General features: G+C 46.2%; 1 protein-coding gene and 1 long non-coding RNA gene across 2 annotated transcripts in view; both read left to right on the plus strand.

Moving 5' to 3' along the window:
- The window catches only part of LOC140206691 (cell adhesion molecule CEACAM7-like), a 59,296-nt gene that overhangs the window by 18,818 nt on the left and 17,464 nt on the right, over positions 1-23,014 (plus strand). The window lies entirely within an intron of this gene.
- Positions 259-5,284, plus strand: LOC140206698 (uncharacterized). The gene is made up of 5 exons (XR_011888359.1): positions 259-870; positions 1,269-1,333; positions 2,526-2,567; positions 3,220-3,263; positions 3,637-5,284. It is a non-coding gene; the product is annotated as an uncharacterized lncRNA (long non-coding RNA).

Here is a 23,014-nt window from a genome sequence, read left to right on the forward strand (position 1 = left end):
TCGACTGCACCTCTTCCTACAGATGCTGCCTGGCCTGCTGCGTTCACCAGCAACTTTGATGTGTGTAGGGTGAATGGTTAGTTTGCCAGCAGTTTGCTGTTGGAACAGGGGAAGCTCTGTTTGCAGATTTCCTAAGGGCGGATCAGCTGCGGAATTTAAGAGGGAAATGGATAATTAAATGGTGACGATTCATGTCCAAGGTTCAGGAATGGAACACGGACGGTGCATTGGTGTAGATCCTCACCAGGCACTGAGGTCCTTTTCCGTGAGATAACGGATCTATGACTGAATATTACCCTGTCGATAACAATCAGTTTCAGTCACAGTGGAGCAGTTGGTCAATCCGCACGTCCCCGGTGTTTAAGGAAAATGGGGACTGCTCGGTCTCCACCTGTTGGCATTTTAAACCTCTTTACCCAAGGAGGAGCTAAAATTGATTAGCAACTCTAGAATTATGCCACAGATCAGGAGACATCCGTGGACAGAATCAGTATTATCTTGTACGTGGACGTGGCTTTCCTGAAGTGTGAGCATTTGTTTGAAAGTGGGCTGCGTTCATTAATGCAGGTGTGTCACTTTCTCCTGGAAAGCTGAGGTCCGAAATTCCAGAACGTTTTCTATCCATAACCCATTATGGTCACTGTTGTTGAGATCGAGTAGGACTGGAACAGGGTATCTAATAACAGGAACAGTATCAAGGAATGAATAGAAATTATCAAATGGAATTATAGGGGTCGTTCTCATTCGGTGGATCAGTGAAGGAAAGTGACATCCTGCCGAATTCATGTTTTGACCTTTGTTTCTGTTCATTCAGCATCAAAGATCCACCGCAATCCAAACACGACACGAGCACCAATTCCAGAAGAAAGAGTGAGTGAACCCCGTTTGAACTGTTCTATTACTGAGCCCACGGAAATCTAAACATTGCATTTAAATATGGAAGCTCATAGCGCACACAAGCTGGAGGTCGTTTTATCTTGCCTATCGTTTGGTATCCCAGTGAAAAAAGTTTAAATTTTGAACTGAACATTACAATATCAGGGGGAGATGGAATTGTAGTTTAGTGGACTTAATTTCCCTTCATATTGATCAATATAGGCCCTCAGTTACTGGTCTTCTGTACAAGAGATTACGTGTTTCTGACAACTGGATGGGACGTGGCTCACGCTATGGTTGCATTTTGTTTGGGGCCCGGATTGACGTCTGCAGTACTAACAACGGTCCCTACTGCTCTTCACCGTTGTGACATATCTGTTTTGATCCCACAGGCACCTTGGATACAAACGCTGCGGACGCATCGCAAAACTATGAAAATTTCCCAAGGAATGAGCAGGTTGGATGTTTGTATTATGTTCATGGTCTCAGTCATTGTTTTGCGAAGGAAAGATAAGAACATCGGTAATGTGATCGGTAGCGTCCATCGGGCCCTTGGGCACTGATTGGCCATTTATGTAGATCACTGGTTCACATTTCCAGTTAACTGAGGAACAACGCCTCAAAGTAGACCCAAACCAGATAGCAACGAACATGGACCTTTTCCTACCCGTGTTTTTGTTCACTTCCCTCTTGTTCCATTCTTCGCCCTCGACTCTTATCTCTTATCTTCACATGTCCATGAACTTCCCCGGAGACTCTCCATCTTCGATTTCTACCATGGTCCAGTTTCCTCTGTAATCGGATTCATTTTCCTTCAGCGCTTTACCTTCCCCACTCTCCAGGTCCACCATTCATCTTCCACATAGACAACCTTCCTCTCCCCCACTTATTGTTTTTTTTTTTAAATTCTGGCGCCTTTCTGCTTCCTTTCCAGTCCAGCAGAAGGCTTTCGGCCCAAAACGTCGAATGTTTATTAATTTTCATTGATGCTACCTGAAATGCTGTGTTCCTCCGGCATTTTGTGTGCGTTGTTCCGTATTTCCAGCACCTGCAGAACTTCTTCACCCGAGTTATTTGCTGTTTCTGCAGAATACATAATTGTTGTACAATGCAAAAAAGACAGCTCTTACTCTGAGTGGAATATATTTCATGAAGGATCCTCTTTAAATGTCCGGTCAAAGCGGGAAAGACACAAGTGGAAGCGGTGGTTAGGTCTGCACCTGCCGGACTGTGATCAGCGATGATCTATGTGAACGTTTAGAGAAATAGCAAATACGGTCAGCATCCTGAGGACGCAAGTCCATATCCCCTCTCTGTGACGTGCAAATTCTGATCAGGAATAATCTCTCAAGATGTTTGGTTCTGAAGGCGAGCTCCTCGTCAAATAACATTCATCATGCTACCCTTATTGCTGAATGCTTACAAATCATCTAATGCTGTCCGGAAGCGTTCCTGGTGTCAGAGAAAATATGTACTTTTCTGACACTGAATCCGAAACACGCAGTCTGTCGAACGGCGAATGATGCAATATGCTCCAATCAGCAGTGAATGTGAAAATTGATACTCCCTTTTTTATGTGCAGAGTCAGAATACAATTGTTGTGCACTTGGTTAAACGCTTCAATAGAAATCTTCATGTTCTCGTTCCAGGGCACAAGGAACAATGCAGATGATTGAAATTCCACTTATATGGTAAGGACTACATTTGCGTCAATGCCTTCTTGAAGTAATTGTTTCCACTTTACACAGTAAGAGACAGACGATGAGGTGAGACATTCCATAGCGGAAATGAAATCGAAGAGGCAGCAGTTGGGGACAAAGACATGGCGGATCCATTCATGAAGTATTATGTGTCAATCTTTGCTGTGGAGCAAACTATCAGTCTGACAGTGTCAGGACACGGGAGTGGCTAATAAGGAGAAGATGCAAGGCAAGCTGGAAGGGCTGAAGGTAGATGAATCACCTGGACTAAATGGACAAGATTAACTGCACCACACCATTCTGAAATGGGCCACTGAAGAGGTAGTAGAGGGATAATTACTGATATTCCAAGCTACAGATTGCTGTGGAATTGTTTCTGAGGACTGGAAAGTTGCAAATATCACTCTGATCTTTTGAAGGAAGAGAAGCGAATGACAAGGGATTATGCTCCCTTTCGCTTGGGGATCATGACTGTCTGTCTCTGATCCTCTTTTCATCATGGTCTGACTATTCCGTGTTACTTTCAGACAGAATTTATTAAATAAGCGCAAGTATTCTTCAGTATTATTGCTGTTCTCTTCTATCACAAAATGCTTTTAATAACAAAATGCTGCTAATCATGCTGATTTCCTCACATTAACAGGGACTTGTGCTGCAGGACCGTTCTGTTTACAGTGATCTGAAGAGGTATGTGAATGGAATATTGGGCTGACGATACACAGTGTCACTTGTAAAGGAAACGTATCTACTAATTTCAGGTCTGTGAGTTATGCAGTGCAATGGTTGTGTCCATGTATATACTACACTGTGATTAGCAGTTTCGAGACACGTAACAACGCAAGATTCGAGTTAGGCGGTATCATACAGCGTTTTATTGATATTGAAAGGAACAAATTTTCTGGGCCTGTATCTATATGAAATATACTAGTTGTTTTCAAGGTTGCATTGTCACGATGTTTTAGCACAGATTCGAAAATCGTCACCTCGTAATTCTCCTCACCAGCAGCAGCACTTCCGGGTTGCTGACGTAGTCAACATAAATGGTGTGTTGTTTCCTCAGATGACGTCACTGGTGAACGGAAGAGGATAGTTGGCAGGTGAATTGACACAGAGGATGGACAACCATCGAGGAAAAAGCCATCGTTCAGAATGTCTTTCCTTGTTTCTTTATAATTGTTCCCCATGTCTCCGTAGGATTCTCTCTGCGTTTCACATCCTCACGATGAAGATATCACTGAAGGTTTTGACTCGTTAGTATCAAAGCAGCTTAGTTTTCTCAGCTCAACCCAGACCTTACATCCCGTAATTGCCACCTTCACACTGCCACCAACATATTCCCTCTCAACGCTGCTGTGTGATACAATTTCTATACCCTCCTGACCCCCATCATGGGCCGATAGTTTTCTGACCACTTGGTACGCTCAGAAACATGAAATATCGTAGTGTTTCGCTCTCAACCCCCAGCATAGCTCCGTTATTCACTTGGCGTGAGGCCGGTTCAGCGGCACAAGCGGCCAAGTGGGAATAATTCCATTAATTTCACCCTTAGCGTCACGGAGCTCGCTGTGAGCAAGGGATACGTATTCGCCCACTGAATATTGTGTCAGTCTGCTCGTATTCAGCTTCCATTAGTGTCTCAGAGGCACAAACCCATTTGGACAGAGTGGTGGGGATACGAGGATGGGAGGCAGGAGTGTCTATCCAGGGACTAGAAAATACCTAATAAACTTTAGTGTTTCCAAGCGAAGCAGCAAATAACATAGTCTCTCTGCTCTTAAGCCTCAATCAACCCTATTTTACTCAGGTGCTGTTAGCATTGCGAGTTCGGAGATGAAGTCCGGCGTCATGTGTAATAAATCTGTAGATCTCCCTATCCAAAGTCCGTGAAGATTAATTGGTCATTGTAAAGTGTCCCGTGGTTAAGTTACTGTTAGAACATCGAACATAGAAGATAGAAATCTACAGCAAATTACAGGCTCTTCGGCCTACAATGTTGTGCCGATCATGGCACCTACTCTGGAAACGGCCTAGAATTACCCTGCCACACAGCCCTCTATGTTTCTAAACTCCATGCGCCGATCTCACAGACACTTAAAAGATCCCCACAACACCCTGGAGGAACTCAGCAGGTCGGGCAGCATCCGTGGAAAAGATTGGTCGACGTTTCTGGCCGGAACCCTTCGTCGGGACGTTCCGGCCCGAAACGTCGACCGATCTTTCCCACGGATGCTGCCCGACCTGTTGAGTTCCTCCAGCGTGCTCTGAGTGTTGCTTTGACCCCAGCATCTGCAGATTATTCTGTGTTTGCACTTAAAGATCCATTGCATCCGCCTTCGCTGGGAGTGCATTCCACGCACCCTGCACTCTCTGTGTGAAAATCTTACCTCTGACCTTCCCCTTGTACCGACCCCCAAATTCCATAAAGCTATGCTCTCTGGTGTTAGCCATTTCAGCTCTGGGGAAAAGCTTCCAGCTGTCCACACGATCAATCACCGTCATCGTCTTGTACACCTCTATCAGTCACCTCTCATCCTCCGTCGCTCCAAGGAGAAAAGGCGGAGGTCACGCAACCTATTCTGATAGACCAGGCTCTCCAACCCAGGCATCGCCCTCGTAAATCTCCTCTGTTAATGGGGTTTGTCGTCGGTTGCTGAAAGGCTATTCCGCGCTTTATGGCTGAATAATAAACGTAATAAAACAGAAAACTTTGCTGAAACCCTGAGTTGCCTCCTGATTTCTGCGTGAATTAGCTCAGTAAATGATTATCAATCCGAGTCACTGATTCAGCCTCCGTTACCAATGTTCCTGTACACCGAGATTATGACGTCACTTCCTGTTTGAAAAATCCTGATTTACCCCATAACCCGTTCACATCCCCTGGTTCTTCCACCAGTCTCCCTGGTGTCTATGTTTCACTGTAACGCAGTTACCTGATATTTTGTTGCGTATTATGGATTCAAACTTCTTCTTTCTTTGCTCTTTGGTTCGTACAGCTCAAGGTGGCTGGGGGGTGGCGAGGAGGGGGGAACAGACGTGAATAGGAACTGGCACCTCGGCCAACGAAAACCATCATGTGAGATTAGAACAATACATCTGCCGATATGAGATCAGCACACTTCCATTCCCCGCGTAAATGCCCAAATGACACTTAAACTGCAATTCACTGCTTCCCCTGACAGTGCGTTCAAGGCACCGACCACTCTCGGTATTTCATGTAAATCTGGATTTCACTTTTCCTTCTCTCACCTTCTCACTAATTCCTCTCGTATTTACCACCCGCCCCCAATTTGTGCTTTCCGTATTTTTTTTTCTTTCATTTGGATAACATGAATCAAATTATATCAGTATGGGCTCCTGCAGCCATTAACCCATAGTATTCAAGCTGATTGTGTTGTCTTCTGTCACTGTTGGAATTCAGCAATTCACCTTGCCGCTGTCCACCTGAATATAATTTTCTTTTTGCGTGTACCCCTGAATCTCACGCAGATCGCTTTGAATTCCACTCAGTTACATGAAAATGATTTGATAACCTGAGTCCATTCCAGCTGCCCTGACTCTGGGACCAGTGGACTGTCTGTCACCACCGGGAGAAATAGAGAGGCCTCCGGTAGCTCGCACAGCGCCTGCTGTCTCGACATTTCGGTCTCCCCAGATGCTTCAGTCGGCGAAATCGGCGAGGAATCGGGTCACACCCAGAGCCTCACCCCGAAAGCACTCGTCGCCGAAGCAGCTCCAGAAAATCCGGAAATAATGCAGGCCGCTTGGCAGTTTCCCAGAACGGGAACACGTAGTCCGGGAAGGAGACGAAGGGTGGGAATAAGGGAACTCTTTTTGGACTGGCAAACGGTGACGAGTGGTGTTTCACAGGGTCTGTGTTGGGAAAGGTTCCTTTCCGTCAGATGTCAATGAGTGGGATGGGGGTAGTCATGGTTTTGTTGTAAGGTTTGCAGACGATTGGAAGATAGATGAAGAGATATCAAATTAGAGAGGCTAAAGAAGGACTCAGACAGATTGGGAGAATGGTCAAAAGAGGCAGTTGGAATGTACTTTCGGAAGTGTTTGAGCATGCACTTTGGGGGATGAAATGGAAGGTTGACTGTTTGCTAAATGGAAAGGAAATACAAGACAAAAACTGGGGTACAAAGGGACTTGGGATTCCCTGTGCAGGATTCGCTAAAGGTTGACTTGCAGGATCAGTCTCTGATGACGAAGGTAAAAGAGGTGTTGGCATTCATTTCAAGAGGACTCGAATATAGAAGCAAGATGCAATATTAAAACTTCATAATGCCCTGGTGAAAGATCACTTGTGGCATTGTAAGCAGGTCTGAGCCGTTTGTCTGACAAACGATGAGCTGAAACTGATGAAGAGTTCAAAGCAGCTGTGTGGAAGTCATTCCAGGGTAGAATGGCTTGTTCAATGAATAGCTTTCAATGGCCCTGGGCCTGTATACAGCGAGTTCAGAAGAATGAGGGGTGACCTCAATAAAAGCTCTCGAATGGTGAAAGGCTTTGAGAGATTGGATGTGGAGAGGATGTTTTCCATAGTGGGGGAATCTAGGACCAGTTGACACAGAGAGAGTGGATGTGGAGAGGATGTTTCTTATGGTGGGAGAATCTAAGACCAGAAGACACGTCCTCAGGATTAAAAAGCGTACATATGAGAAGAAGATGACACTCGAAAAATAAAAAAAAAGAGGCGATAGGAGATCTGAGATGGACGTGGTCTGTTCTGGCGCACCCTCGGTGACCCGTGTTCAGTCACGCTCCCCATCTTCTCTGTCTCTCTGTTGGTGTTTATAAAGAGTTAACTTTCTGTCGATCTAGTTTCTGCAGATGGCAATCGGCTGCTTCCCTTGTTGTAAACAAAGTCGGTTCCGAACAAACTGGCATTGTGTAACACATACTTCCCGAGCTCAATTCTAAGAAAAACCAAGAGAAAAAACAAAAAAACTTCTCACGAATGTCAGCCTTTGACGAGCTTAGTCCTATGTTGTCAGGTTAGAGATCCTGTCTCAAACTTTCTTTTATCCTTATACTGTCCGCAACATCTGTTGTCAGATGAGCACAGGGGAACAGCAACACAAAACAATTCTCCGGTCCTCTAACATGCCGAATCATTCAGTAGAATATGTCCAAAACACTTCACTCCCAGGTCCCTATCACACTCGATCCCCTGCCAACTCACCCCTCCCCGACCATTCCATTATTCTTCTTCCAGACTTTAAATGCCTCCGAGTAATCCGAGAGATTGATAGGTTCTTGATTTGACATGGCATTAAAAGGTAACGGGGAGAAGGCTGGGAACTGGATAAAGAATGGTAGGGTGAAGGAACCATGGGTGACAAGTGAGGTGGAAAATCTAGTCAGGTGGAAGAAGGCAGCATACATGAGTTTTAGCAAGCAAGGATCAGATGGGTCTATTGAGGAATACAGGGAAGCAAGAAAGGAGCTTAAGAAGGGGCTGAGAAGAGCAGGAAGGGGGCATGAGAAGGCCCTGGCAAGTAGAAACATAGAAACATAGAAACTAGGTGCAGGAGTAGGCCATTCGGCCCTTCGAGCCTGCACCGCCATTTATTATGATCATGGCTGATCATCCAACTCAGAACCCCGCCCCAGCCTTCCCTCCATACCCCCTGACGCCCATAGCCACAAGGGCCATATCTAACTCCCTCTTAAATATAGCCAATGAACTGGCCTCAACTGTTTCCTATGGCAGAGAACTCCACAGATTCACCACTCTCTGTGTGAAGTAGTTTTTCCTAATCTCGGTCCTAAAAGGCTTCCCCTCTATCCTCAAACTGTGACCCCTCGTTCTGGACTTCCCCAACATCGGGAACAATCTTCCTGCATCTAGCCTGTCCAATCCCTTTAGGATCTTATACGTTTCAATCAGGTCCCCCCTCAATCTTCTAAATTCCAACGAGTACAAGCCCAGTTCATCCAGTCTTTCTTCATATGAAAGTCCTGCCATCCCAGGAATCAATCTGGTGAACCTTCTTTGTACTCCCTCTATGGCAAGGATAGGGTAAAGGAAAACCTCAAGGCATTCTTGAATTACGAGAATGAAAAAAAAGGATGACAGGAGTGAAGGTAGGACCGATTAGAGATAAAGGTGGGAAGATGTGCCTGGAGGCTGTGGAAGTGAGCGAGGTCCTCAATGAATACTTCTCTTCGGTATTCACCAATGAGAGGGAACTTGATGATGGTGAGGACAATATGAGTGAGGTTGATGTTCTGGAGCATGTTGATAATAAGGGAGAGGAGGTGTTGGAGTTGTTAAAATACATTAGGACAGATAAGTCCCCGGGGCCTGACGGAATATTCCCCAGGCTGCTCCACGAGGCGAGAGAAGAGATTGCTGAGCCTCTAGCTAAGATCTTTATGTCCTCGTTGTCCACGGGAATGGTACCAGAGGATTGGAGGGAGGCGAATGCTGTCCCCTTGTTCAAAAAGGTAGTAGGGATAGTCCAGGTAATTATAGACCAGTGAGTCTTACGTCTGTGGTGGGAAAGCTGTTGGAAAAGATTCTTAGAGATAGGATCTGTAGGCATTTAGAGAATCATTTTCTGATCAGGGACAGTCGGCATGGCTTTGTGAAGGGCCATCGTGTCTAACAAGCCTGATGGAGTTCTTTGAAGAGGTGATCAGGCATATAGATGAGGAGAGTGCAGTGGATGTGATCTATATGGATTTTAGTAAGGCATTTAAGAAGGTTCCACACAGTAGGCTTATTCAGAAAGTTATAAGGCATGGGATCCAGGGAAGTTTGGCCAGGTGGATTCAGAATTGGCTTGCCTGCAGAAGGCAGAGGGTGGTGGTGGAGGGAGTACATTCAGATTGGAGGATTGTGACTAGTGGTGTCCCATAAGTATCTGTTCTGGGACCTCTACTTTTCGCGATTTTTGTTAACGACCTGGATGTGGGGGTAGAAGGGTGGGTTGGCAAGTTTGCAGACGGTACAAAGGTTGGTGGTGTTGTAGATAGTGTAGAGGATTGTCAAATATTACAGAGAGACATTGATAGGATGCAGAAGTGGGCTGAGAAGTGGCAGATGGAGTTCAACCCGAAGAAGTGTGAGGTGGTACACTTTGGAAGGACAAACTCCAAGGCAGAGTACAAGGTAAATGGCAGGATGCTTGGTAGTTTGGAGGAGCAGAGGGATATCGGGGTACATGTCCACAGATCCCTGAAAGTTGCTTCACAGGTGGATAAGGTAGTTAGGAAAGCTTATGGGGTTGTGAGCTTTTATAAGTCGAGGGTTAGAGTTTCAGAGTCGAGGTGTAATGATGCAGCTCTATAAAACTCTGATTAGGCCACACTAGGAGTACTGTGTCCAATTCTCGTCACCTCACTATAGGAAGGATGTCGAAGCACTGGAAAGGGTACAGAGGATATTTACCAGGTGCTGCCTGGTTTAGAGAGTATGCATTATGATCAGAGATTAAGGAAGCTAGGGCTTTACTGTTTGGAGAGAAGGAGGATGAGAGGAGACATCATAGAGGTGTACAAGATAATAAGAGGAATAGATAGAGTGGATAGCCAGCGCCCCTTCCCCAGGGCACCACTGCTCAATACAAGAGGACATGGCTTTAAGGTAAGGGGTGGGAAGTGCAAGGGTGATATTAGAGGAAAGTTTTTTACTCAGAGAGTGGTTGGTGCGTGGAATGCACCAGCCCTTAATGATGGATCAGCAATGCAATCGTGATCAGCTTCATGCTGTTGGCTGTTAACATTTCAGAGTATCTGATCTGTGTCAAGCACATTAATGCAACTACAGAGGATGAGAGAAAATAAAAACATAGCAATTGAGATATTTAACCGGGTGTTAGGACAGAGTGGTTGGGATTGTTGCTGAGTATTTTAAGGGATGAATCTTTGTGTTGTTGGCAAGGCTGGAATTTATCACCGCTCCCTTACCAAAACCCTCACTCAGGTGTTTCTGGTGGGCTGTCTCCTTAAACTATCAGAGTACGTGGTACGTCACCAATGATCGTAGAAAAAAATCTATAGATGTACCAGGGAGAGCATTTTAAAAACCAAGAGCAGACAGATTCAGCAGGAAGGATTGAGCTTCTCGGGATCGGGTGCTAAGGGAGGTTGGTTGATTTGTCCAATATCAATGTGTGTTGATAGATTACAGAATGAACATAGTCTCTCCACTGAGACATACCTCAGCGGGATATGGTCACCAGGAATGGAATGTTAAAATTGTACAAGGCATTGGAAAGGCAATATTTGGAGTACTGTGTACAGTTCTGGTCACCGAAGTGCAGGAAAAATGTCAACAAAATAGAGAGAGTACAGAGAAGATTTACTAGATGTTACCTGGATTTCAGCACCTAATTTACAGAGAAAGATTGAGCAAGTTGGGTATTTATTCTTTAGAGCCGAGAAAGTTGAGGGGGGACTTGATAGAGGTATTTAAATTTATCAGGTGGATAGATACAGTTGACGTGGATAGGCTTTTTCCATTGAGAGTGGGAGAGATACAAACAAGAGGACATGAATTGAGTTTTAGGGTGCAAAAGTTTCGGGGTAACACATGGGGGAACTTCTTTACTCAGCGAGTGGTAGTTGTGTGGAACGAGCTTCCAATAGAAGAGGTAGAGGTAGTTTAGATATTGTCATTTAAAGTAAAATTGGACAGCTATATGGACAGGAAACGAATGGAGGGTTATGGACTGAGTGCAGGTCGGTGGGACGAGGTGAGAATAAGAGTTCGGCACGGACTAGAAGGCCCGAGATGGCCCGTTTCCGTGCTGTAATTGCTATATGGTAAAACGGTTGTATGGAAAACAATTCCCAGGGGAATATTTTCAGCAGAGAGTTGTGGGGATTGTTCCTTAGTATTTTAAGGGATGAATCTGGGTGCTGTTGTCAAGGCTGGTATTTATCACTCCTCCCTCACCAAAACCCCTCACTGAGGTGTTACTGGTGGGTTCCCTCCTTGAACTGTCAGACCCTGTCTGGGGAAGGTGGTCCCAAAGTGCTGTCAGGTAGCGGGTTCCGGGAATCGGACCCGCACTGTGATGCAGGCAGGACGGGCAGATTTCCGAGTGGCGGGATAAGCGGGTGGCGCTATTCGTTCATCTTATTGCTGCCATTCGCCCCCACGGCGAGAGCGATAGAGAGGGTGCGAGGGAGGAGGTGGGAGGTGGGGTGCGGCGGTGGGTGCAGTGGTGGGGGTGGTGGTCGTAGGTTGACGTATAATAGTCCTGGTGAGTAACTGCACTGCATTCTATAGACTGTGCACACATCGGCTGTTAAGTGCCGCTGGTGGAGGCAGGGAACGTTAACGTTGTTATTGTATCCGTTAGTTCTGTTGCAGTGTCTAACGCTACACTGTCTGCTAGCAACAGATAAGAGAGAAATGGGGAACTGCGGTAATCACTTCCCATATTTCTTCAGCAGTTCAATTCAAACAGAAATGCTGTCAAAAACAACTCAGTTCCCCCTCCATCGATCACCTCACCCCACAGGCCAGTTCATGCTGAAAAACATACAAACAGTTTTACAGATCGATGTTAGTTATAGCTGGTTTTTTTCTCCCCCTTCAGGACTGAAGGCTGTAGTACGTAGAGTATTCACACCTGGCCAAACCCTTCTTCACCCACTCTCAAGCATTCAGTCAGTTCCAAGGGGCTGTAAAAAAACTAAACCACGTGCCACACATCCCATCCCCCAAGAAGCTTCCAGGGCATCGCAGGGGGAGCAAACACTCAATACTGCAAGAGCTCGGTAGGTTCAGCAACACCTGCAGAAGATCGACGTTGTAGGTCGAGACCCTTCACCAGGAGTGGAAAGGAAGAGGTGTATCAAATTATGATGGGTATAGATAGAGTGAATGCAAGCAGGCTTTCTCCTCTGAGGCAAGGGAAGAAAAAAAAAACAGAGGACATGGGTTAAGGGTGAGGGGGAAAAAGTTTGAAGGGAACATGGGGAGGGGTTTCTTCACACAGAGAGTGGTGGGAGTATGGAATGAGCTGCCAGGCGAGGTGGTAAGTGTGTGTTTTTTTAACATTTAAGAATAAATTGGACAAACACATGGATGGGGGGTGTATGGAGGGATATGGTCCGTGTGCAGGTCAGTGGGACTAGGCAGAAAATGGTTCGGCACAGCCAAGAAGGGCCAAAAGGCCTGTTTCTGTGTTGTAGTTTTTCTATGGTTTCTATGGTTTCTATGGAAGTAGCCAAGAAGCTGGAACAAGAATGCGAGAGGAGGGCAAGTCGGTCAAGCTGAAAGGCCAGTGATGGTGACTTCAGTGGTGACCGGATTGTTGTTCAAACCCATCTGCCGAGCAGTGACTGAATCCAGTCCGACCCCCGTGAAGCAGCAGGGTCAGCAACAATGTGGCCACTTGGCAATGGCAGTGATTCCGGGAGGCAGCCTGGGAAGGGGGTGAAGCTTTATTCAGCATGAAAATGTTTTGAAAATTAAACGGTGTCATCTCTCTAACATCTTTCAAGAAGGCAATGTGTGGCGGGGAAGACTACCGTCTCTCGGCAGAGTCCAGACATTGACTTGCGGGCAAGAGTGGTTTTAATCTCCTTGTTCCTTACATTTCTCAGACTCTGTGAATTCTGGGAGGTGACATGCTGTGTTTGAATGATTAATCGCATCCTTTGCTGGATCTTTCACTCTTTAGGCTGTTTGTGAAACAGATATGAATCTAGCTCTCCCTCCCTCTCTCCACCACCGCCGATCTTATAGAAACTTAATAGCCTACAGCACAATATAGGCCTGTCTGCCCACAAAGCTGTGGCGATCATGTCCTTACACTAGAAATAAACTAGGATTATCCACATTCCTATGCTCCATGTACATATCCAGGGGTCTCTTAAAAGTCATTACCGTATCTGCCTCCACCCAAAGTCCATTACACGCAATCACCACTTTCATCGTAAAAAAACTTACCCCAAACATTTCCTCTGTACCTACCTAAAGCACTTTAAAGCTGTGCCCTCTTGCGTTAGCAATTTCATCCCTGGGAAAAGTCCTCCGACTATCCACACGATCAATGCCTCTCACCATCTTGTACACCCCTATCAGGTCACCCCTCATCCTCTGTCACTCCAAGGAGTAAAGGCCGAGTTCACTCAATCTATTCTCATAAGGCATGCTCACCAATCCAGGCAACATCCTCGTAAATCTGCTCTGTACTCTTTCAATAGTTTCCACATCTCTCCTGTAGTGAGGCGACCATAACTGAGCACAGTACTGCAAGTGGGGTCTGACCGGGATCCTATATAGCTGCAACACTACCTGTCCGCTCTCAAACTCATTCCCACGGTTGATGAATGCCAACACATCATATGCCTTCTTAACCACAGAGTCAGCCTGAGCAGCAGCTTGGAGAGACTTCTGGTGCTGCATATATTAACCTTGTTCTCCCTCCCCCCACCACCGCCGATCTTCTTCTTCTTCCTCAGTCCTGATCACCATTGCTTCTTTCTTTCCTCCATTGTGTGTGAACCCGACATGATGGAGGACCAGAGCCTATTTTGTAACGATAAACCACAGCATCTGAATGAACGATATTATATTGTAATTAATTCAGGACGACCTGGCCACTGTATGTAAATAGGAAGAGGATGAAATGGCCGCTTGACCCACCATTCAGCGAATCAGCTGCAGATCTCATCTTCTGTCTCATTTTGCCTGACCCCCAATCACCAAACATTCAATCATTTATCACCTCCCTACCTTCGAATTGCTACAATCATGGAGGAGGTGCGGGGTCAGGAAGGCAGCAGGCAGGCAGTGAGGAAGTCATGAATAGCTGTTTCCCCTCCGCCATATGATTTCAGATTGCACAATGAATCCATGAAAACTAATTCACTAATATGTTTCTACTCGTTTTGCAAGTGTAACGAGCAGTTCCCAAGCTCAGTACAACCAACCGGTTCATTCCAAAAAAGAAAGTGGATCTCGTCTCAGAAATGTCAGCCTTTCATGTGCTTAGTCCTGTTTTGTCAGATTACAGATCCTGTCCGAAGCCTTGCTTCATAGGTACCTTTCCACAGGTAACTTCGCAGAATAGGAGGGGGACTAACATCCTTGCGGGAAGCTTTGCTCGTGCTTCTCTGCAGGGTTTAAACTAGATGTTCAGAGGGAGGGAACCAGAGTGTTAGAGCAGATACTGAGGTGGCGGAGGATAAAGATCATGCGAGAAAAGCAAGCACAGTGCATGGCGTAAAGCAAGTTCTAACATATGTTGCGCCCCCCGGCCAGCCTCAGGGTCGCTCGGCTCGCTGTCGTCTAGGGAAACAGCCCTCGGCCCCGCCAAACTGGGTAATAGTTTTGTGTGGATGCTGTGTGATGTACCCCACCCCGCCCAAATAACAGACAATACACCAGATACGATTAAATGATTTACAGTTTATAGAAATTACTGGACTATATAATTAATAGAGAATAAAATATAAAAGGAAAATAAAAGGCGCCACACTTAACAAAGTTCAATCACTTCGTGCACAAACAGTTGGAGCTCGGGACCCTTCTCCTTCACCCTGCGTTCCCTCGGACCACCTCGACCGGCCGCCTGGGACCAACAACGGTGGTCGACCAGACGCTGCACACGAGTCCGTCTCCGTCTCCCCTCCTCGCCGAACGCCCCCTTCGGGGTCCGACCCAGTTTGCGGACATCACAGCACCTGGTCCATTCTCTGTCTCTCTCTCCCTCCTTCTCCCTCATAACCCCGCACATACAATCTTCCAGATGCACCAAAGTTATAACAGCTATCCCAATTGGTTCGTAAATCCCCTTATCACTCCCTAACCCAAAACAAGCTGCCAGTGCAAAGGTTTCTCAGCGTTTAACATAACAAGGAAGCATTCCCGATTATAACATAGCAAGGAAGCCATCTTAATTATCCTCCGCAGTAAGATAAAAGACGAAACCCACTTACACATATGAAGAGGCTCTGAGGAAAGAGAAGCAGAAAAAAGGGGTGTAAAGGCAGGAAAGTGGCAGGGCTCAAGTTCGTGTACTTCAATACAAGAAGCGTCAGGAACAAACGTGATGAACTGTGAGCTTGGATACATACATGAAATTATGATGTAGTGGCCAATACAGATACTTGCCTGGCTCCAGGACAAGAATGGATTCTCAACGCTCCTGGATTTCAGTGCTTTCAAAGGGATGGGGGCGGGGGGAGGAACGGTGCTGGCATGATTGGTCAGGAATACTATTACAGCTACAGAAAGGGTGGGTAATGTAGTAGGATCGTCTTTTGTGTCAGTATGGGAAGAAGTCAGGAACAGGAAGGGCGCAGTTACTCTCCTGGGAGTATTCTATAGGTCTCCTGGTAGCAGCAGAGATACAGAGGAGCAGATTGGGAATCAGATTTTGGAAAGGTGCAATATGAACTGGGATGTTATCATGGGTGACTTTAACTACCCGAATGTTGAATAGCGTCTGATTAGTTCGAATGGTTTTGACGGGACAGCGTTTGTTATGTGTGTCCAGGACGGATTCCTGTCACAATATTTTGACAGGCCGACCAGGGGGAATGCCATACTAGATCTAGTACTAGGTAACGATCCGGGTCAGCTCACAGATCTCTCACTAGGTGAGCATCTGGGGGACAGTAACCACCGATTCCAGACCTTTAACAGTATCATGGCAACGGATAGAATCAGAGAGAAGAGGAAAATTTTTAATTAGGAAATGGCCAACTATGAGACGATAAGGCTGGAACGCGCGTGTGTGAATTGGGATGATGTTTTCGCAGGGAAATACACTATGGACACATGGTCGATGTTTAGGGATCGCTTGCAGGATGTTAGGGATAAATTTGTCCCTGAGGAAGATAAAGGAACCATGGTTGACAAGTGAGGGGGTCAAAGGGCAACGCCTCAAGAAGGCAGTGTCCATTCTTAAGGAGGCGCTGCATTGAAAAGACATGTTACCCTCATTGAAAAAACATGTTGTGCCGAACATGTCCCTACCTTAGAAACTACTAGACTTAACCATAGCCCTCTAGTTTTCTAAGCTCCATGTACCTATCAATAAATCTCTTAAGAGACCCTATCGTCTCCGCCCCCAGCACCGGTGCCGGCAGCCAATTCCACGCACTCACTACCCTCTGCGTAAAAAAAAAAATATACCCCTGACATCTCCTCTGTACCTACTCCACAGCACCTTAAACCTGTGTCCTCTTGTGGTAACCGTTTCAGCGATGGGAAAAAGCCTCTGACTATCCAAGCGATTAAAGCATCTGATCATCTTATACACCTAATTGATTTATACACCTAGTTGATTACACACAGAGAGTCTTTGATCGCCTGTGCGATATATTTCAGCAAGAAAGCGTCGCCAAGAGAACCAGTTACACCGGAATACTTTCAGCAAAGCGTAGTGATTATTATCCCTTACTTCTTTAAGGGATGGGTCTGGGCGTTGTTGACAAGGCTGGTATTAATCATCCCTCCGTTGCCCGACCACTCACAGAGAAATTAGTGGTGGGCGTCCTCATTAAACTGTCACAGTTCGATTGGGAAAGTTTCTCGCAAAGTACTGTCAGGTGGGGAGTTTCCGGCTTCGGACCCCACCAGTGTGAAGGCACTGTGGACAGATTTCTGAGTGCAGGCACCAGACGGTGGAGGGGCTCCTCGTTTTCTTTTCTGCCCTTCGGCCGCAGATAGCAGGAGATGCCGGGTTGGGGAGTGAGAGTTCAGGAGGGGCGAGCGAAATAACCCTGGTGAGTAAGATGGTGCAATTCTGTAAACGTTGCACACATCGACCACTAGGTGTCGCTGTTGAAGAAAGGCAACTGCAGCAGTTTGTTCTGCAGCAGAGTCCAACTCCACACTGTCTGCTAACAATAGATAAGAGAGAAAAGGGAAACTGTGGGAATGACTTCCTCATAGTTCTTCAACGGTTCAATTAAACAATAAATAATACAGAACAGAACCCACTTTCTGATGCTTCTCTCCCTCTACTCCACAGGATAGTTCATGGCGGACAAAATACAGGGTGATTTAAACATCGAAATAAATAACCGCTTATTTTTCCATCAGGACCTGAGGCTTTACTAATTGTAGCATCCACGCCACATCCAAGCCTTCTCAAACCACCCTTAAGCGTTCAATCAGTTCCGTGCGACTGTAATGAAAACTGAACCACAGACCCCACAACCCATCCCCCAGCAGTTTCCTTTAACCCGCTCATCTGCACACACGTTGATTCCACACACACACACACACAGACACACACACACACACACACACACACACACACACACACCTCGGGGTGTACTCGGGAACTGTACGGCATCGGCCCCACCCATGGGTGCACTGTGACCAATGTCGCAGAAACGACAAACTCCTTCATTTCGTTGCCTCTGAAGGGTTGAACACCGTCAGGGACATGGGTGGGTTGCAGTCATTGAGGGATGCGAGTTCAGACTTCTCTGCGATAGTTGTAAATTGTCGAACGCATTTCATTAAATAATCTGAGAGTTGTTTACACACGCCCAGCGCTCCACAGCACTTACAAACACAGAGTGCTGGAGGAACTCAGCAATTCCTGCAGCATATATTTGATGGACAATGTTGCTGATCAGAGCCCTTCACCAAGACTGGAAAAGAAAAGGACAAGACGCCAGGACAAGAATGCCGGGCGGGAGGAGCAGGTCAAACTGAAACGCCAGTGATGGTGACTTCATCTGTAACTGGTCAAATCCATCTGCCGAACAGTACCAAAATCTAGTCTGTCCTCCGTGTATCAAGAGGGTCCCTAGAATGGACCCAGCGGGGAAAACAGCATCAGAGACATTGCAGCTGTTCCAGAAGGCGGCTGGAGAAAGGGGCGAAATAAAAAACTTCATTCATTATAAATATACTTTAAAATACCAACAGTGCAAAGCCATGTAAATCTTTCAAAAAGGGTATGAGTGACGGTGGAGTCGTCTTAATTTGGGGGTAAAAAAGATGTTGAATCTCCTTCCACCTTACTCTTGTCCTGGGAGACGAGAACAAGCAAACAGGAAGAAACGAAGGCCACTTGTCCACTCTACCCTGCCCTAACTTCCGGTATGATCAGAGCTAATCAGCTCCAGATCTCATCTTCCGTCACCTTTTGCATTGGCCCTCAAGCCCCGAACTATCGAACATTTATCCCTTTCCTATCTTCGAATTACCACAATCAAGGAGGAGCTACAAAAGCATGGAGACAGCAGACACGCAGGCAAAATTTCATGAGCATTTTCTGCCCTTCCACAGAAGGATTTCTGAATGGACAATGAAACCGTGAACACTAAATCGCTAAACATGTCTCCTCTCTGTCCTTGTGACTGGTGCTACGTGCTTTCAAGCTTGTAACGAAGGAATGGGGTGGGGAAGAGGGTAGAGAGAATATCCAGTGTGGGTGGGGTCATGGATATGCCGGCTGTTGTTTCACTCGGTGTGTTAAAGTGTGTTAAAGATCACTGCCAAATCTCTGGGTGTGAGAACCAGTTGATGTTCTGGGTCCTGGTGCCTTCATCTCGGATCCGAAAAGCGGACAGTGTCTCTGTCCACAGCTACTGCCTGAACCGGCGTGTCCTTACAGTAATTTGTGCCAATTCGAGGAAGAAATGACACTCGGAAACTAAGCACTGACAGGAGATCAGAGACCAATGTGATCTGCAGTGGCGCAGCCGCAGAGTCCAGTGTTCAATCTCGCTCTCCGCCCTCTCTATGAGACTCTGGCCGTTCATAAAGGGTTAATCAGGTTGCGGTGGATCTGATTTCTGCAGCTGCAATCGGCTCCATCCTGTGTAGTAATTAAAGTTGGTTCTGAGCAAACTGGTATTGTGTAACAAACACTTCCGGAGCTCAATTCAACGAGCCCTGAATTGTGAGAAAAAGAATGGAAAAGCAGCTCGCGAATGTCAACCTTTGGCGCGCTTAATCCTGTTTTGTCAGATCAGAGACCCTGTCCCCAGCCTTGTTTTATACCCAGTGTCCACAACATCTGATGCCGGATGTACACACGGAGTCAGCAACACAAGGAACCACTCGGTTCCTCGGCCCTCCCCAACCATTCACAAAGATCTACCCCAGACACTTCTGTCCCGGTTCCCCATCACCTCCAATCCCGCCCCAACTCACCACACCGACCTTTCGAGCAGTATTCATCTCCTCGTTAATTCCCTCCCAGTGACCCCCCTCAATTTGCATCCTGGATAGATGATTCCCAAAATCTGAGCAGAACTTCCCAAACACAACCGATTCAATCTGACAATTGGGTCCCATCCACAAATCGTAACGAAAGTGGTTAAAAATACATCTTCACACCAGAATGTCCATATCTCCCAAGGAATCTGAAATATTTCATTAACGGTGTAAGCCGTTACAGAGATGGGGAAGGTTATTGGGACCGGAGAGGGTTACGGACACTCCGATGGGAGCAGCAATTGAGGTGTATACAGAGACAGGTGGTTGTAGGGGACAGAAATTGGGAGATGTGTCGTGCTTGCAGCGTGTTTCAGAAGCAGCGAGCGGTAAAGGAGGGAGGAGGTTCGGATGGATGGATGTAGGGTCTTGACGGATTTACAGACGAGAGGGTGTAGCGGTAGGCGGATTTATCGACAGCCGAGCAGTGTCCTGGCTTGGAGGGTGGTGGTTACAGAGACATGGATGGGGTTTGTGGCAGGAGTGGTCACAGAGTCGGAGGGGCGCGGGATAAAAGTGTTTATAGAGACAGGGAGGGTGTGAATAGAATGCTTGCCGTTTCAGAGAGGGAGTGGTGTAGAGGCTGGGGTTTCAGAGACAGAGAAATTATCCATGATTTAGTGTCATTTCCTCATTTTTGAACGTTCTCTAGTTGTTTTATATCCAGAGTGACTGACATGAATCTATTCAACGATTACAGTTGTGAAATACAGTTCAGTCTGGGCAGACGTTTCCTGATTGGGAAATGTGGACCTGACGTTTGAAAGGTTTATGTGGAACTGGAGCGGCAAATGGCAAAACAGAGAGCCCAGACTCCGCTTACACCACAGAATTGTCCAGAACCTCCTCAAACTCCAGCGCGATCCCACCACCAAGTAGATCTTTCCCACCACACCACCCCAATATCTGCTTTCTGCATGGATCGCACCCTGCGCGACTCCCTTCTCCATTTGTCCCTCCCCACTGATCTCCCTCCGGGTATTTATCCTTGCAAGCGGAACAAGTGCAAGACCTGCCCCTTCACCTCCTTCCTGGCCTCCATTCAGGGTCCCACACGATCTTCCCAGGTGAGGCGATAACCCACCTGTGAGTGAATTGGGGTCATATAGAGTACTGTGCTCCGTGCTCTCCGTGTGGTCACCTATATGTCGCTGAGACCCGCGTTGAATTGGGAGACCACATTACCGGTGACCTAAGCATCGTTCGCCTGAAAAAGCGGGATCCCCCAGCAGGATGGGTTACCTGAGAGTTCGTTTCGTTCACATTTGTATTAAAATTAACTGAATTTTAAGACAACGCACGCGCTGGAATTGATGGAAATATTTTTTTAAAAAAAGGTGATCCCGGAATACACTCAGACGGTCAGGTAGCCTCTGTGGCGCAGAAACTGTGAAGATTTCAAGTCGAAGATCCTCTGTCAGAACTGCTGCACACATGACCCTCCCTCTCCGGTGAAAGCTCATCTCACAATTTATTGACGCTTTATTGTTTCCCCACCTTCCCATCCTGCATTGCGATGTCAACCCCTGTTTCTCCTTTCACAGATGCTGCCCGACCTATTGAGTGTTTCCAGCAGTTTATGTTTCTCCCCATTAACGTTATGTTACTTTTCCCCTGGGTAAATTGCTCCAAGATTGGTTTGTTCAGTACTTCCAGCGGCTGTACTTTATTCACAAACTGGTTGTTTTCTCAACTTCATGAAGTCGGGTTTGTACCGCTCGGGGTTCTGTATGCTGAGAAACACATCTACCTCTCAAAACATCAGGAATTTCACTCAACAATACGTCATAATGTTATCTGAAGCTGCTGCTGTGAAGAACGGCTTGGAGTGATCCTGCTTATAAGCATGCACAGTATGTCCCTCGGGTACTGAAGCAGATGAGCCGACATGGCACTCCATAATCTTAACCGAATATTTCTACCTGCTCTTTAGTTCTCTGTATTCTGGGAAACATGAAATAATATTCGCCTTAGTCTTAAGTGTAGATATTAAATTCCACAAATTGCCTTCTAAATAAATCACTCCAGACCCTCCATCGTATCTGCAACTCTGCTCCATATTCACTGCATTTTTTTTTACCTCTGGTAACAGAAGTCGACAGAAGACCACAGCATGAAAATTAAAAAATTGCAACAAAAAAAAAAAAAATACGTGGCCATTTACGTTTGAGTCGTCGTTATCATCAGGAACATTTATTTAGGCGCAAGCTGATGGTTACAAAAAGGCTGCTGTGCTGACAGGTATAATTTCCACTGTCAACGTTGATAAATCACTGTGATGCCCTGTCCTGTCTGCTGATCAATTGCTCCATCGCGCCATCTATAGTCAGGATCGAGAACTGAACAAGTTAATTTCTGGCATGTGACAGTGTCTGCGACAACCGGCCACTGTGTTTGAATCCTGATGTTGTTTGGCCCATCTGCAACAGAAATAGAGATTCTACACTGATTCTGTGATCGGTAATATTGAATGGAAACTAATTTAATGAGCTACGTGCGTACCTACGATTAACTTGCAGGTAGATCTCTGCACTGTCGCTGCTGTAATCAATACTGACAGTACGTCTATATTTTTTTCTGTGTCATTTCTGTTAAGACGGACTATGTTCAGATTAGGTTTTTCTGAAATCAGAGATATTGGTTCGGTTAGATGTCTTCTAACCATGTTTTATCTGAATTGTGACCTTAACGTCACAAGTGAATACAACTTTACCGTTGTTTTCCTGAGGACCGCAATAGTTGATGTTCACATTGACATGAGGCACGGACTCTGCAAATAGAACTGAAAGAGGAATGGAATCACTCCTTTCTACTGCAACTCAGTCATATCAGCCGGGACTCTGTAGAACAAGTTCCGATCATGACCGACGTATTAGCCTGAAGGGCAAACGAATTGGAATTTATGAAAAGGAGTTCCCGGTTATAATTCTACAAAATCATGGAGAAGACGCGTTTTATTCTGTTGGCCTCTTTTTTTCTCTGCTGCTTAATTGAATTTGATTCAAGTTTGGTTTGCTCAGTATGTCCAGCGGCTGAAATTCATTCATAAACGGATCGATTCCTTCACTTCGTGGAGTCACGTCCGCACTGCTCGGAGGTCTGTACCCTGAGAAACAAATCTACTTCTGAAAACTTCAGGAGCTAAACTGCACAGTCGGTGGTGATTCCAAATGAAGCTGTCGGTGTGAAGAGAAGCGCGGGGCAATAATGCTTACAAGCATGGGCAAGGAATGTCCCTGTGCGACAGAGGCAGATAAACCGGCGTGGTTCTCCATTATTT

This window comes from Mobula birostris, chromosome 13, assembly GCF_030028105.1.
Source record: "Mobula birostris isolate sMobBir1 chromosome 13, sMobBir1.hap1, whole genome shotgun sequence".
In the NCBI taxonomy this organism is placed as follows: Eukaryota; Metazoa; Chordata; class Chondrichthyes; order Myliobatiformes; family Myliobatidae; genus Mobula; species Mobula birostris.